Source organism: Onychostoma macrolepis, chromosome 22 (genome assembly GCF_012432095.1).
Source record: "Onychostoma macrolepis isolate SWU-2019 chromosome 22, ASM1243209v1, whole genome shotgun sequence".
In the NCBI taxonomy this organism is placed as follows: Eukaryota; Metazoa; Chordata; class Actinopteri; order Cypriniformes; family Cyprinidae; genus Onychostoma; species Onychostoma macrolepis.
Window position 1 is genome coordinate 34,794,731 of NC_081176.1, and position 16,373 is coordinate 34,811,103.

At 36.4% G+C, this 16,373-nt stretch overlaps 1 long non-coding RNA gene across 1 annotated transcript; it reads left to right on the plus strand.

The window, feature by feature from the left end:
- The first annotated feature begins 4,126 nt into the window (after positions 1 to 4,126).
- On the plus strand, positions 4,127 to 7,448 carry LOC131530803 (uncharacterized). The gene is made up of 3 exons (XR_009268491.1): positions 4,127 to 4,595; positions 6,379 to 6,436; positions 6,645 to 7,448. It is a non-coding gene; the product is annotated as an uncharacterized LOC131530803 (long non-coding RNA).
- The last annotated feature ends 8,925 nt before the right edge of the window (positions 7,449 to 16,373 follow it).

Sequence of the window (16,373 nt, forward strand, 5' to 3'; positions counted from 1 at the left end):
GTAAAGCCGGTTTCTGTGATTAGCACTGGATCTCATCACCTGTTTTCAAATAGAGAACCATTTAATACACAGAGCCGTAGTTCACTGACAAGCTACGCAATATCGCGTTCATTATCGAATTATGTGTGATAATGAACGCGATATTGCATAGCTCGTCAGTGATCTACAGCTCTGTGTATTAAATGGTGCTTTGGTCTCCATTGAGATATTCTGCTCAAATGAATCACTGTACTCTTACTTTTTGTCAGTGTTTTTGTCAGTTCTTCTCCCGCAGTGTAAAGAGATCATTTCATACATCTCACACATTTAATACAAAATCTTTCAGTGATTTAAACTCTTAGTATAGCGAACACGAGCATGAACGCTTGTGGTCTTTTTGTTCTGGCAAAAATAAAGGGAGATTCTGGTAAAGTTAGATTTTTTTTTAATTTATTTATATTTTAGTCATGTGGATGTAGTCCATTATTGTTTAATGACATTGGTGTGGCCTCTTCATTGTTAAGTAAAAGAAGCAGTCGACTAACCTTTTTCATTATCTTTTTTTTTTGTTTTGTTCAAAGTAACACTATAGGAATGGGGACACACACAGCTACACTAACCCCTCTCCAATTATATCAGTAGGACTGAAAAGGGGAAAAGGTCTTAGGTCACAAAAGAACATAAAATAAAAACAAACAAACAAAAAAAAAAACTTACGGATTATGGTGGGATATACAGCCAGGTCCTGGGAATTCATTTTCCCCTTTCCCCCCTTCAAACTGTAATTGGCCCAAAGGGCATTGGTTTCTATTTTTCTCATCATTCGTCTCACAGAGTCACCTGGAGTTTTACCTCCCAGCAGAGACAGATATTTAACCTGTAAAGAGAAACAATGCAGAAAAATTATTATGAGATAAGATAAGGCTCGTATTACATAATGATCTCTTTTTACCTCACTGTACCTTTCATTAGGTTTGACTCTTCAATGAATAAAGTTGTCAAATTCATGTTTTTTTTATTTTTTATAACATCTTGTCCTGTCGGGTTTGAGTGTCAATATATCTGCCCTTTTCAACAAACGCAAAAACACACAGTAATATCTGACAACTTAATCCAGATAAGATCTTCTGATAATGTCTAATTCAGGGTTTACCGGTGCTGTTCCTGAAGATCTAACTTCCTGCAGAGTTCAGTTCAAATCCTGGTTCAAAACACTTGTTTCTGAAGATCTTAATTAGCTGGATCAGGTCTGTGATTACAACTGGAGCTGAAATTTGCAAGTGAATCTCCAGGATTGGTGCAGATGAAGATGGGAAACTTCATCACTAACAGTTTTTAACATGCATAGGAGGGCTGATTACTTCTTTATTAATCAACAAGTGCCACACATGGTAACAATGTATTTGGCTTATCCCCTTACTAGTACAATATGCACTGTTAGAACTTGTGGATGAAGTACACACATTCATATACGCTGTATTCTTTCTGATGGGACTGTTTTGTGCACTCACTCTCAGGGCCCTATTTTAATGATCCAAGTGCATGGTCTGAAGCGCATGGCACAGGTGCACTTATGCCGAGTTCACACTGCACGGTTTTAGCTCAGATTTTCACTCACTGACAGGTTTTGTGATATTACTGACAAATGCACGAAATCAGAGGCAAATCGATGCTTGTTCAGGAGAGTGACAATCACCATGTGAATTATCCAAAAACGCAATCTGAGAGAATCAGCGATTCAAAATCCTGCTGTGTGAAATAAGATCTGACTGAAAAATACATCAGCAATGACCTGTAGCCAATGAGAGAGCAAGATACAGTGCAGCGGGAAGTCCAGGAAGGAGTTATATGAAACATTGACAGTCAGACAGAGTTGTCAGCAATTCCTCCTACTGTAAAGTCATGCAGTGTGTAACCTCCAGTCACCAATCACCGCCGCCGTAACTAAAGGTAAACACTAATCAACATAATGGTAACAAACATTTTCAATAAAACAACATCTAAACCTGTTAATTCTCAGAACTGTAGACTAATGAGAGAAATAAAGTCAGTCTGGTTTGTAATAAGAGAGATTAAATCAACTGAAAAGACTTTAAATCCAAGGCTGTGGCTGAAGTCAGTTGTAGTTCTTGTGTTTCTCTTTCATTCAGTGATTCTGCTCGTTATCATCAGGTGCCTTCAATAATCAAAGAATCATCACTTAATTAACCACTTAAATACATAATTAACTTTTAACACCCTGCAGGTGGTTCTCATATGAACACCGGGGAATTTACTGTGTGCGGTGTTTTAAAAGAACATCCTTGGAACACAGAAAAGTTTCATAGCTGTCCCATAGTTTCCTAACTTTTCTTTTAAGTTTATGTAACAGTTATGCAGGTGTTAGAATTAAGCACTTTCAAAACAATGTTCATGAAAGCCCCATATATGATTATGAAAAATGATTGCGCCAATTAGTTATCATAACTTAACATTTTGAGTTAAGTTAACTTATCTGGATTGAACTTGTTGAGATAACTCAAATATCAACGTTTTTCTTGGCTGAACTAATCAGACTTAAAAGAATGAGTCAACTGAACTCAGATAAATCAGTTAACATAACTGCTTCAAACATTTGAGCTTTAAATAGCCTAGTACAAATATGTGCAAATGGAAACTAATAAATATTTTATGATATCAATACATTTTAAAATTGTATTTGCATGCAATCAACTATTTTTTAATTTTATGTATTTTATATATTTTTATGCATGCCATTTATAAAGTAATGTACATGAACTGCAAAAATGTAAATATCAGTGTAATGTTAAAGCTGTATTATGATATGTTGTAGGAATTTCTATAATTTTCGGATGACGTCAGAGGATGAACGTCCTTCTGCAGCACCACCACCATTTTCTCACTTTAATGATGCGGTGTTCTCGCCTGAGGTTCTCCTCTAAAACCTGCCTCTTTATGAGTTACAATTGTGTAGATGGGTAATGCTCAATTGGTGATTGCAAGCCGCCAATAAAAAATGAATAAGAAGTTTTTGCAGACAGCTGCAACCTGTTTTGTTTTGTTGTTGTTGTTTTAATTAAACTACCGAGGGTCATCTTGATTAATTTAAGGTAGGAATGCCAAGTATCTGTCAATTTATGTAAAATGTTTAACCGAATAGATTTGAATCTCATATTGATCCACAACATTAATATTCAGAATGTTTGTGTAGCCACTCCTAATATATAATTTTAACAACCACCGCCTTAATTCAGTTTCGCGCGCAAAAATCATGTGACCATTGTAAGCCAAATATTGCAAGTTTCATATTTAAAATGTTATAAAATGAAATACTGTATGGGCAAATTAGATAAAATTGATTGTACTATTGATTAGATAAAAAAAAAAGAAGTAAGAAATTAGATTTTTTTTTCTTAATGACGCCAGAAGAGTCTTTCTGTAGCACCGCCATTTTCTCACTTTAACGTTGTGATGTTCTTGCTGGAGTTTCTCCTCAAATACCTGCGTCGGTTATCTTTCAAATTTGTTTTGGCAGACAGTACAAACCAGCTCTTCATCGTGTTAATTGAGCCGTGGACCTTCATCTTGGTCAGTTTAAGGTGAGTAACGTTAATGCAAAATCTGTTTAATGTCTATCATCTCTGATAATGCCATTGTGAATATCAGAAAAGTATACGCTACGTGAAATAACTTTACTTAAAAGATAGATTTTAATCTCTAATTGAGTCACGACATTTATTATTTGGAGTGCTTCTGTACTCACTTCTAAGATATTGTTTTAATACATTCAATTTTGTCAACTAACGTTAATTGTAGTATAAACCAGGCCAACGCCTTAAACCAGTTTCGCGTTCAAAAATTACTTGAACTTTGTAAGCAAAGTCATGTAATGCTTTTCATATTGAAAACTGAATACTCGGTGGGAAAATAATTCGCTTTAAACAATCCCATCATTAGAAATTTAATTTACTGATTTTTTTTTTCTTTCTACATGACTTCAGACGATGAACGTCTGTTTGCAACCACCGCCATTTTCTCACTTTTACGCTACCATGTGCTTGCTCCAGTCTTGAGTTTTTCAGCGTCGTTTATCTGTTAAATGAGTCTTTTAGGGTTAGCAGAAACCTGTTTTTAAATGTGTTAACTGAGCCTTCGAGCTTCATCCTGGTCAGTTTTGGGTGAGTAGGCCAACTATAGTCCTAACGTTACACATTTGAATGAAAATTATTTGTAAGCCATTTAACGCCTTTCATATTGCAATCGGTACTTTGGGGGAACGATTTTTTTTCCGCTTAAATAAGTTGTATTGATTAGAGACAAATGATTTAACGTTAGATAATGTATTTTTATAGACGATGAACTGAAAATACACCTGCAACCTCTGATATTTTCTCAATTTAACGCTGCAACCTCGCCATGTTTGTTAGTAATTCATGTGTGCTTGTTTTGGCTCTGAGGATTGTTTATCTGTTAAATGTAATAGATTTCTGCAATCTGCCTTGCTTTTATTTTTATTAACATGTGAGTTCTGTAATTCTTGTCTTTTTGTTATTTGCAGAATTACACCTGATCTTCCTGTTTCTGTCCTGACTAAGAGGATCCAGTAGACTCGATAGGTAAGGTTTGTTTGTATATAACTGTAGTTTGTTGAGAATATTTTCATAGAATCTTACATTATGTAGGATGATTTAATGTAGAATTATCTCAGATAAGGGTCTCAGAATTAAGATACTTTCACTACATATATTTCTGCTAAAAATTGTTATACACTTTCAATAAAATAACTGACATTGAGTAAATATTTTGATAATACACTTACTGTAGGAAACCGACATTGAAGACCATGTGACGGCAGGAATGGATGTGGGCATTCTCATAATTCCTGATGGAGATGATGCCCTTGACTACTACGTGGTGCTGGAGGAACAGATTGCCCTGAGAGATGCCATAGACCTCCCTCATGCTGCCGCTCTACTAGTCGGGCTGATTTTTGCGCTTAATATTGATTATCCCAAAAAACTACGCTACACATTTGAGGTCATTCAAAAGATTTTCATTGACCTTGGAGGTGATCAGTGTTCTGGTGCATGGACTGAAAAATAGACTACTTCGCAAAACTGTGTAGTGTCCTAACTGAAAGGTATATGATGTGTGCCTTTTTGTTCATGATTTAGCCTGGTGAATTTCTGGTTGTTTTAAAACGATGAATGTTCAATTCTTGACGTGGTACTTTATGCAGTGCTAATATATGTAACTCAATATAAAAATATCTTGTTTGATTTTTAGACACTTGTTTTCTGTTTATACAGTGTTATTGTTAATGTACATTAAGTCAAGTCACCTTTATTTATATAGCGCTTTTAACAATACAGATTGTGTCAAAGCACTTAACAGTATCAAATTGGAGGATAGAGTGTCAGTAATGTATAATGATAAGATTAAACACTCAATTTTCAGTTAAAGTCATTTCATTATTGAGTTCAGAGATGTCATTGTGTAGCTCAGTTTAGTTTAAATAGTATCTGTGCAATGAAATCGGCAATAATCGCTAGAAATTAAGTGTCCCCAACTGAGCAAGCCAGAGGCGTTACTTTATGTTTGTACAGTATTGTTCATGCAGTGCATTTGTTTTATGCAGTACAGCACTGTATGCTTTATTCAGTATTGTTCATGCAGAACATTACTCTGTATTTTATGCTGTTTTGTATATGCAGGACATTACTGTATGTTTAAAGTATCAGTTAATGAACTGGTTTTAGTGGAAAAATAAAATCCAGATGATTTATGCTCAGTTAAGACAAGTTGTCATTTTAGTTAAGACAACTTAACAATTTAAGTTCACAAAACTTAAATGTTTATTGTACTTGTTTTATAAAGTCCTATCAACTTCATTCTTAGTTGAGACAACTTCACAATTTAAGTTCACAAAACTTAAATGATGTTTATTGCACTTGTTTTTGTAAGTCCTGTCAACTTTATTGTCAGTTAAGACAACTTCACAATTTAAGTTCACATAACTTGACATTTTAAGGCAGCACGAACACTTACTTTTTTAAGTTGAAACAACAACAAAATTTTTTACAGTGTATATTATCACTAGAATTTGACAAGTGTCCTCATAATGTTTTCAGAAAACATTCTTTTAACATCATTATTTGAATGTCCTTTAAATATGAATTAACCTTTCAGTTTAAAAATGGTTTAAGGTTGGACGCTACACAACAGAATCCCTGTGTGTGTGACAGAGCTCAGTGTGAGCATTAGTGACGACACCCGATGATGAGTAAAATCAAGGAAAGGGGAGCACAGATTTAAATTCACCGTTGTGGTGATCAGTGTTTCTTGTAGTTGGGTTTTTGACTTGTGAGTTCTGTAATTCTTGTCTTTTGTTATTTGCAGAATTACACCTGATCTTCCTGTTTCTGTCCTGACTAAGAGGATCCAGTAGACTCGATAGGTAAGGTTTGTTTGTATATAACTGTAGTTTGTTGAGAATATTTTCATAGAATCTTACATTATGTAGGATGATTTAATGTAGAATTATCTCAGATAAGGGTCTCAGAATTAAGATACTTTCACTACATATATTTCTGCTAAAAATTGTTATACACTTTCAATAAAATAACTGACATTGAGTAAATATTTTGATAATACACTTACTGTAGGAAACCGACATTGAAGACCATGTGACGGCAGGAATGGATGTGGGCATTCTCATAATTCCTGATGGAGATGATGCCCTTGACTACTACGTGGTGCTGGAGGAACAGATTGCCCTGAGAGATGCCATAGACCTCCCTCATGCTGCCGCTCTACTAGTCGGGCTGATTTTTGCGCTTAATATTGATTATCCCAAAAAACTACGCTACACATTTGAGGTCATTCAAAAGATTTTCATTGACCTTGGAGGTGATCAGTGTTCTGGTGCATGGACTGAAAAATAGACTACTTCGCAAAACTGTGTAGTGTCCTAACTGAAAGGTATATGATGTGTGCCTTTTTGTTCATGATTTAGCCTGGTGAATTTCTGGTTGTTTTAAAACGATGAATGTTCAATTCTTGACGTGGTACTTTATGCAGTGCTAATATATGTAACTCAATATAAAAATATCTTGTTTGATTTTTAGACACTTGTTTTCTGTTTATACAGTGTTATTGTTAATGTACATTAAGTCAAGTCACCTTTATTTATATAGCGCTTTTAACAATACAGATTGTGTCAAAGCACTTAACAGTATCAAATTGGAGGATAGAGTGTCAGTAATGTATAATGATAAGATTAAACACTCAATTTTCAGTTAAAGTCATTTCATTATTGAGTTCAGAGATGTCATTGTGTAGCTCAGTTTAGTTTAAATAGTATCTGTGCAATGAAATCGGCAATAATCGCTAGAAATTAAGTGTCCCCAACTGAGCAAGCCAGAGGCGTTACTTTATGTTTGTACAGTATTGTTCATGCAGTGCATTTGTTTTATGCAGTACAGCACTGTATGCTTTATTCAGTATTGTTCATGCAGAACATTACTCTGTATTTTATGCTGTTTTGTATATGCAGGACATTACTGTATGTTTAAAGTATCAGTTAATGAACTGGTTTTAGTGGAAAAATAAAATCCAGATGATTTATGCTCAGTTAAGACAAGTTGTCATTTTAGTTAAGACAACTTAACAATTTAAGTTCACAAAACTTAAATGTTTATTGTACTTGTTTTATAAAGTCCTATCAACTTCATTCTTAGTTGAGACAACTTCACAATTTAAGTTCACAAAACTTAAATGATGTTTATTGCACTTGTTTTTGTAAGTCCTGTCAACTTTATTGTCAGTTAAGACAACTTCACAATTTAAGTTCACATAACTTGACATTTTAAGGCAGCACGAACACTTACTTTTTTAAGTTGAAACAACAACAAAATTTTTTACAGTGTATATTATCACTAGAATTTGACAAGTGTCCTCATAATGTTTTCAGAAAACATTCTTTTAACATCATTATTTGAATGTCCTTTAAATATGAATTAACCTTTCAGTTTAAAAATGGTTTAAGGTTGGACGCTACACAACAGAATCCCTGTGTGTGTGACAGAGCTCAGTGTGAGCATTAGTGACGACACCCGATGATGAGTAAAATCAAGGAAAGGGGAGCACAGATTTAAATTCACCGTTGTGGTGATCAGTGTTTCTTGTAGTTGGGTTTTTGACTTGTGAATGGTTTGTTAGTTTTTTGACTACAGTATTAGTGTGTTCAGAAAACACTCAGTGCATCAGAAGAATTTCTGGAAGGATTCACACAAGATGTTGACTGTTAATTAATGGAGACATCATCAGGAAGTGGTTTGATTCATTGATCAATAAAGTTTATTGATATTAATTCAAATTAATACAATTCTATAACTTACCGTGTGATAGCTCTAAAAATCAGATTTTCTGAAAAAAATGAAAACGTTTTGACGTAGTTCATAAACACAATGTTATTTATACACTCACAGACATCAACAATTGGCATAAGAAACACAACAACGGTGCTTCATCCCAGCATACAAAACTCACTTATTGCTCCCAGCATGCACTGCAGCATAAATACATATACAGCTGAATTATTTTACTGCATGTATGTGTCTTCACAATTGTTGAGGTTTGCAGGATGAGTGTTAATGTCTGATCTCAACTTCTTACATTTTAATTAGTTGTATTACAAATAATCAAATTTTCACTTATTAGTCAGTCAGCAACAAAACTACAAAAGAAAACAGTTATTGCAGCAGAAATGCTCTCTGAAAACAACTGCTTAAAGATAAGTAAATTAACAAAAGTCAGAGACCCAATAAAGCAAACACTGACCAACATGATGGTGAGCTCAAATGAAACATTTTCACCACTGGCCCCAAGGCAGCCCTGACGAGGCCTGATCAAGCACCTGAAGTGACACTGGAAACGCAACTGATCCTGGCACGCACTAGCACACTCGCTTTTGGCCCAACAGTGAAAATGCGGCTATTGTTATGCTCTTAGAATGTTTTAAATCAGTGCTCCAAGAAAGTTGAATTGGTAATAGAATTAGGTTGAAAGAAAGTTTCAGGAACATCATACTATCCTTTCAGATACATCAAGAAAACTAGACATTTTAACGTTATCACAACTAAAACAGAATGTTTGGAAAACCTTCTTAGAATGTTAGCTGGGGATACACAGCAATGTCCTGTTTTTACATAGCACTTCTTTTCTGTGAGCCGTGTCCTTTAGCTTGTCAGAAGCTTCAAGTTGTGTCGGAGTCTGTAATGGCATGGAGAGCTCTTTAATGTCAGGGTCATCAGACATCATGTCTTTGGTTAAAATTGACAATGTTCTCAAGAGACATTTCAATCGGTCTCATAAAGATGGCCCTCACATCTGCTGGTGTGCAAGAGTCATCTGAAATATAAAAAGCACATCTGAGCAATTGCCCTATGGTCCATTTTGACCAAAAGAACTTACAAAGAGATGCAGGTAGGGGTGTGCGATATCACAATTTTATATCATGGAAGATTAAAATATCTGAACACAAAAGCTGCTTTTGAAGAAATATTGTAGTATTTCGCTATTGTGGACATTCTATCAGTGGCACTTCTGGCACCTCCATAACATACTCTACAACATGATATTATTCACATTTAGTAGTGGTAGAGTTACGCTCAGGCGATGTTGCAGTTTAGTAATCGCCTGCGTTTTAAAGCTGTGAAACGTTTTATTCACACAATGTTCTGACATGAGCTTTTAAAAGTGTGCATACTCCGTCAAACAGTGTGCAAGCACTAAATAATTCTGTTTATTCACTTAAACTGTCATCTAGACATGTTTTACATACAGGGTTTACAACACAGCCAGCTCTTCTCTGTATTACCAATTTAAATAGAATAGGCTGATGTTAAGATGTGTTTTTGTGTGTGTGTGTGTGAAACGGTTTCCTCACTGATCACATGCATACAGCTTCTCTCCTGTGTGGATATCTATATTTGGAAGAATCTATATTTTTCTTAAAGGTGCTGTATGTAGGATTTTGACTCTACTAAAGCATAAAAATACCATAATATGTTTGCAAATATTTAAGAAACATGCTAAGTTAACATATTTGTTTATCTGAAAAACAATGCTACAGTCAGTTATTCTCCGGCCCGGAATGTCTGTGTTTGTTATGGTTTATGAAACCCGCCCACTGGCAGTTTACCCAAAAGTATTTTGGCACCGCGGGTTGCCAGTTGGCGGAAAACACAGCGTATTTAATTGTATTCATCGTCATGTGCGCTCGTTCCTGTTGGTGTCGTTAATCTGGAAACCTGCGTGTGCGTCAGGTCTGAGGAGGAGGGGCTGGGTAAAAAAAAAAATTTGGGGGTGAACTATCACTTTAAGGTATGATGATCGCACTCTTGCTGCACTGATCACATGTGAAAGGTCTCTCCAGTGTGAAATCTCATGTGAATCTCAAGATATTTTTTTGTATGGTAAACTCTTTCTACACTGAGTGCAGGTGAAGATTGCTTGGTACTTGTTTTCTTTAAAAATGTCCTTTTAGTCTTTGAGCAACTCAAAGGTTTTTCTCTAGGTTTGTCGTGATGTTTCTCCTCCACTTCACTCAGTTCTTCACTCTCCTCATTCTCTTCCATCAGCTGAAATGAAAGAAAAACAGTTTCATTTCATTTTCAGTACATCAAAATTATCCATAAAATTCATTCATAAATAAGAAGTGAAATGAAATAGACAACTGCTATAACTGCTACTATTATCATTTTGATGCATCTCTATAAATTAATTATATGTCCTTTTAATACGTTCCATGAATGAGGTAATTACTTGTGTAACAATAACATTAAAAATGTGCCATAAAAGTGCCATAATTTTGACACCAACATTTTAGATTGTGAGAATATTTTTTCTAAAAAATGATTTAATTAGTCACACTAGACTTTTCATTGCAGCTTTAACTACTGTACTTCGTGAGTACACTTTCATTTACCGTCTTACCAAAGTTATTGCAAGACCTACTATGAAAATTTATGAGAAATTCTAAGTCAGGTTTTGCTTAAGGTATGCTTCCAATCCTGTCAGCCATTCTGGAGATTCATTTATTAAATAAACATTCATTTATTTGATAATTGGGGTTTACAGTTTATTAATGAAAACCAAAATCCCATTTCTATTCATCTAAACCTGAAGAAGTGCTTAAATCTTTATAACATGAATGTTCTTCAGCATCATGAATGAATGAGGAATCAAGCACAAAGACCAACCTGTTTGTTCTTCAGTATCTTCAGTGTGTTTGATTTTGCAGGGTTCTGGATCTCGCATCTTCTCTCTGTCCTCTTTAATAAACACTGTCTTTGCAGATTTCATCTTCACTTGTAAACTGTTGGGAATATTCCAGCATTTATTGGTGAATTGCAGTAGGAGAAGCTTCACTGATCAAGTGACTGTTGTGGGAGGAGCCTCACTAATGTAGTGATTGATGTGTGGGAGGGACTCAGCTGTACACCCAAAACTTTACAATCATATGAGTGGATCTCTCCTCACCCACCACCTTATTTTGCATGGATGTACTTAAAGTCCCCCTTATCTTTGATCATCAAAATGACATATTTAAATGTTTTTTTCTTGTGAATGCCTTAAAATAGCTTGAATGTAACTCAACACCCTTGCCTTATTTACTATACGCTGATCTATGAACATGCAAATTAGCATTATTGGTATATTTTGCATGCTGGTGATAGGACTCAATCCTTGACGTGATTGGTTATTGGCTTGTGACGTAGCAACCCGAGGGCTGTTTCAAACCGCATTTCTGGGTCAGCCTTTGGGAAACTACAGTTTTAAGGAGAAAATACTCAGCAGCAATGGTGTTGATTAATGGATTGGCACATGGGTTGTCTAAAAGCATATTAAAAACACCACATAGACAAATAAACAACATAAAAAAACTTGATTTTCACTATAGGGGGACTTTAAAACACTAAAATGTATGGTAGAGTGGGGGGAAACGACCCCCTTGAGGATTGTGTCATTTTTTTTCAGTGAAACAAAAGTTAAATTGTCCGAAAAAGATATCACAGTTTTAGTGACAATGGCATAAATTACAAACCAAGTATGAAAAATGTCCGGAGTTTTCAAGTTATTCGATTTTTAACAAAAAATTAATTTGTACCCCCAGTCTGACAAAGCAATTTGCTTTAAACATTTACAGCAAAATCAGAGTACAGGAAGTTTTAGCTTAAAATTTGAAAGAATATAAATCAGTAATTATGAGTTACAAAATTATAATAGCCTATTTGAAACATTTTGTTAGCTGATGCTAACTGGCTAGCTATTTAGCAACCTGATGCTAACTTGAGGTAATTTTAAAATATAAAATCCAAATATTTTTTAAATCAACCAACTAGTTAAGAATACATTTGATGGAAAAACAAAGGATTCAATGTTCAGAACAGAATAACTACATATCCCATTTCCCCCTGGGGGTGTTTTACCCCACTGACGATGTTTGTCCTGCAGAGTTTAGCTCAACCCTAATCAAACACGCCTGAAGCCGCTAATCAATGTATTAGGTATACTTGAAACTTCCAGGGAGGTGTGTTGAGGCAAGTTGGAGCTAAACTCTGCAGGACACAGGCCCTCCAGGATCAAGTCTGATGACCCCTGACGTAGTCCATAGTTAGAACAAAAATTTATCTTGTGGTTATTTTGGGAAAAATAGTAGGGGGTCGTTTTTCCCCACTCTACCCTACTATTTACCATGACTGTACTCTTATTGTTTCTGCGCCTTCTACTTCGTGATGATGTGGTGCCACAAAAACTTCGCCAACTTCCTTTTGCTGTACATCAAGCAATCTCAGAGGACCTACAATCTCTGATGAATCAAGGTATTTTTGAGTGAATTGATGCAGGGGTTCCCAAAACCTGGTCCTGGAGGCACCCCAACACTGCACATTTTGCAGGTCTTGGAGTCTCTACGAATGAGCTGATGACCTGAATCAGGTGTGTTTGATTAAGGAGATATGCAAAACATATTTTTTTGGGGTGCCTCCAGGACCAGGGTTGGGAACCACTAAATTGATGCATCCCTCTGGGTTTCACCAACAGTGGTCACTACAAAGAAACGTGGGAAAATCGTTTATCTTCATAAGCTTAAAAAAAGTGTTAATAGTTGATAAATGCCCCTTAACCCATATGGAGGAACTGGTGAATGAGTTGAGGGGTGTAGCAATATTCTCACCAATTTCTGGGTCACGTGAACTCAAAAAACCGAGGGCCTCATTTATCAACAGTGTGTAGAAAAGGTTCTATATTTTGTCCTTATATTTGCACACATTCCAGCATATAAGTAAAAGTTGGCAGATCACACACTTTGCATTAAACTGTGCTTACGCACTCATCTGTGCATACGCACTGTTGATAAATGAGGGCCCTGGATCTTGCCTGATGCAGCTCACATCAAAGCAACTGTCAATGCTCTGACTCCATACAACCCAGTTCTGCTCTCTTTAAACCTTCTCTTCCAACTGATGCTTCTTACTGTGGTCTTGGCAGGGATTTGATAACTTCTTGCAGATTGTGAAGAATGCACTGTCGCCTTTGCTTCACGTACGCTCACTGCGATTGAAAGAAAATACTCCACAGTGGACAGAGAGGCATTGGCCTGCGTAGCCTTTGTGTATCTTATCGCAGGATACAACAGACAGGATTGTATTTCTAATGCCGGGTTCAGACTACACAATACGTTTGTTGATTATGATAGTCAGTTTGTCAGATTATGTGATTTTTTCAGTGAAACAAAAGTTAAATTGTCCGAAAAAGATATCACAGTTTTAGTGACAATGGCATAAATTACAAACCAAGTATGAAAAATGTCCGGAGTTTTCAAGTTATTCGATTTTTAACAAAAAATTAATTTGTACCCCCAGTCTGACAAAGCAATTTGCTTTAAACATTTACAGCAAAATCAGAGTACAGGAAGTTTTAGCTTAAAATTTGAAAGAATATAAATCAGTAATTATGAGTTACAAAATTATAATAGCCTATTTGAAACATTTTGTTAGCTGATGCTAACTGGCTAGCTATTTAGCAACCTGATGCTAACTTGAGGTAATTTTAAAATATAAAATCCAAATATTTTTTAAATCAACCAACTAGTTAAGAATACATTTGATGGAAAAACAAAGGATTCAATGTTCAGAACAGAATAACTACATATCCCATTTCCCCCTGGGGGTGTTTTACCCCACTGACGATGTTTGTCCTGCAGAGTTTAGCTCCAACCCTAATCAAACACGCCTGAAGCCGCTAATCAATGTATTAGGTATACTTGAAACTTCCAGGGAGGTGTGTTGAGGCAAGTTGGAGCTAAACTCTGCAGGACACAGGCCCTCCAGGATCAAGTCTGATGACCCCTGACGTAGTCCATAGTTAGAACAAAAATTTATCTTGTGGTTATTTTGGGAAAAATAGTAGGGGGTCGTTTTCCCCCACTCTACCCTACTATTTACCATGACTGTACTCTTATTGTTTCTGCTCCTTCTACTTCGTGATGATGTGGTGCCACAAAAACTTCGCCAACTTCCTTTTGCTGTACATCAAGCAATCTCAGAGGACCTACAATCTCTGATGAATCAAGGTATTTTTGAGTGAATTGATGCAGGGGTTCCCAAAACCTGGTCCTGGAGGCACCCCAACACTGCACATTTTGCAGGTCTTGGAGTCTTACTAATGAGCTGATGACCTGAATCAAGTGTGTTTGATTAAGGAGATATGCAAAACGTATTTTTTTGGGGTGCCTCCAGGACCAGGGTTGGGAACCACTAAATTGATGCATCCCTCTGGGTTTCACCAACAGTGGTCACTACAAAGAAACGTGGGAAAATCGTTTATCTTCGTAAGCTTAAAAAAAAAGTGTTAATAGTTGATAAATGCCCCTTAACCCATATGGAGGAACTGGAGAATGAGTTGAGGGGTGTAGCAATATTCTCACCAATTTCTGGGTGACGTGAACTCAAAAAACCAAGGGCCTCATTTATCAACAGTGTGTAGAAAAGGTTCTATATTTTGTCCTTATATTTACACACATTCCAGCATATAAGTAAAAGTTGGCAGATCACACACTTTGCATTAAACTGTGCATACGCACTGTTGATAAATGAGGGCCCTGGATCTTGCCTGATGCAGCTCACATCAAAGCAACTGTCAATGCTCTGACTCCATACAACCCAGTTCCTGCTCTCTTTAAACCTTCTCTTCCAACTGATGCTTCTTACTGTGGTCCTGGCAGGGATTTGATAACTTCTTGCAGATTGTGAAGAATGCACTGTCGCCTTTGCTTCACGTACGCTCACTGCGATTGAAAGAAAATACTCCACAGTGGACAGAGAGGCATTGGCCTGCGTAGCCTTTGTGTATCTTATCGCAGGACACAACAGACAGGATTGTATTTCTAATGCCGGGTTCAGACTACACAATACGTTTGATGATTATGTGATTTTGACTCCTACAATCTTGATGTGACATGGACAAAAAACATGTCAGACTACACGTTGCCACCTGACCCTTCAATCCTCCAAAGAGAACTTGATGTAAAATCTTGTATTTATTTGACCTTTGTCCGCTCTGTCACAGCAGGCCCTTGGGAAAACATCATAAATGCAGGGGTATTGTTGTCATAGCTCTACAAACATTTCCTCTATTGTAGGCACTGAACATGTGCTTACAATCAAAGTCTCTTTAAGACAAGTCATGTCACTTGGCGGCCATCTTTGAAACGCCTCTCGGGCATGCAAGTGCAGCTCCTATCTCTTTGAATGGGGAAACATAAAATTCTCCAAAACTGTTCACTAAGCTTACGATTAAATTTCATATTTGAAATCACCAAAGAAATCTAACAACTGTATTATTAATGTTGTTCTTTTGCTCAAATAGAGTTATAAAAAGCTTATTTTTCAGGCTAGATCAGCCAGTGCGCATGCACAGTCCTATGCGCATGTCTCTGAACGCTGACTGTTACTATAGCAACCGGGACTTCTAACAGCAGCTGCAGTGACACACTGACTTTAGCGATTGGCTGTTTCATTCAGAAGGCAGGGCTTCCTGCGATTGAGGGGCCATATTGAGCATTGCATTTTTCCCCATTCAAAACTATACGAGTGACACATCTTGGGTATTCTCGGGATCGTGTCGCTTTGTTGCTGCGTGTTGCTTGTAGTGTGAACGAGGCATTATCTTGCTATTACTAAAAATAACCCTGCTGAGTTTGATACATTTTTTAGCACAAATAAATAGAATTAAAATCACCTGCATGGCTGCAAATAAAAGATTTTCAGCAATTGACATGTTTTTTTATGGGACAAAATTGACCAGGCCCTAGGTGCAACCCATGTTGG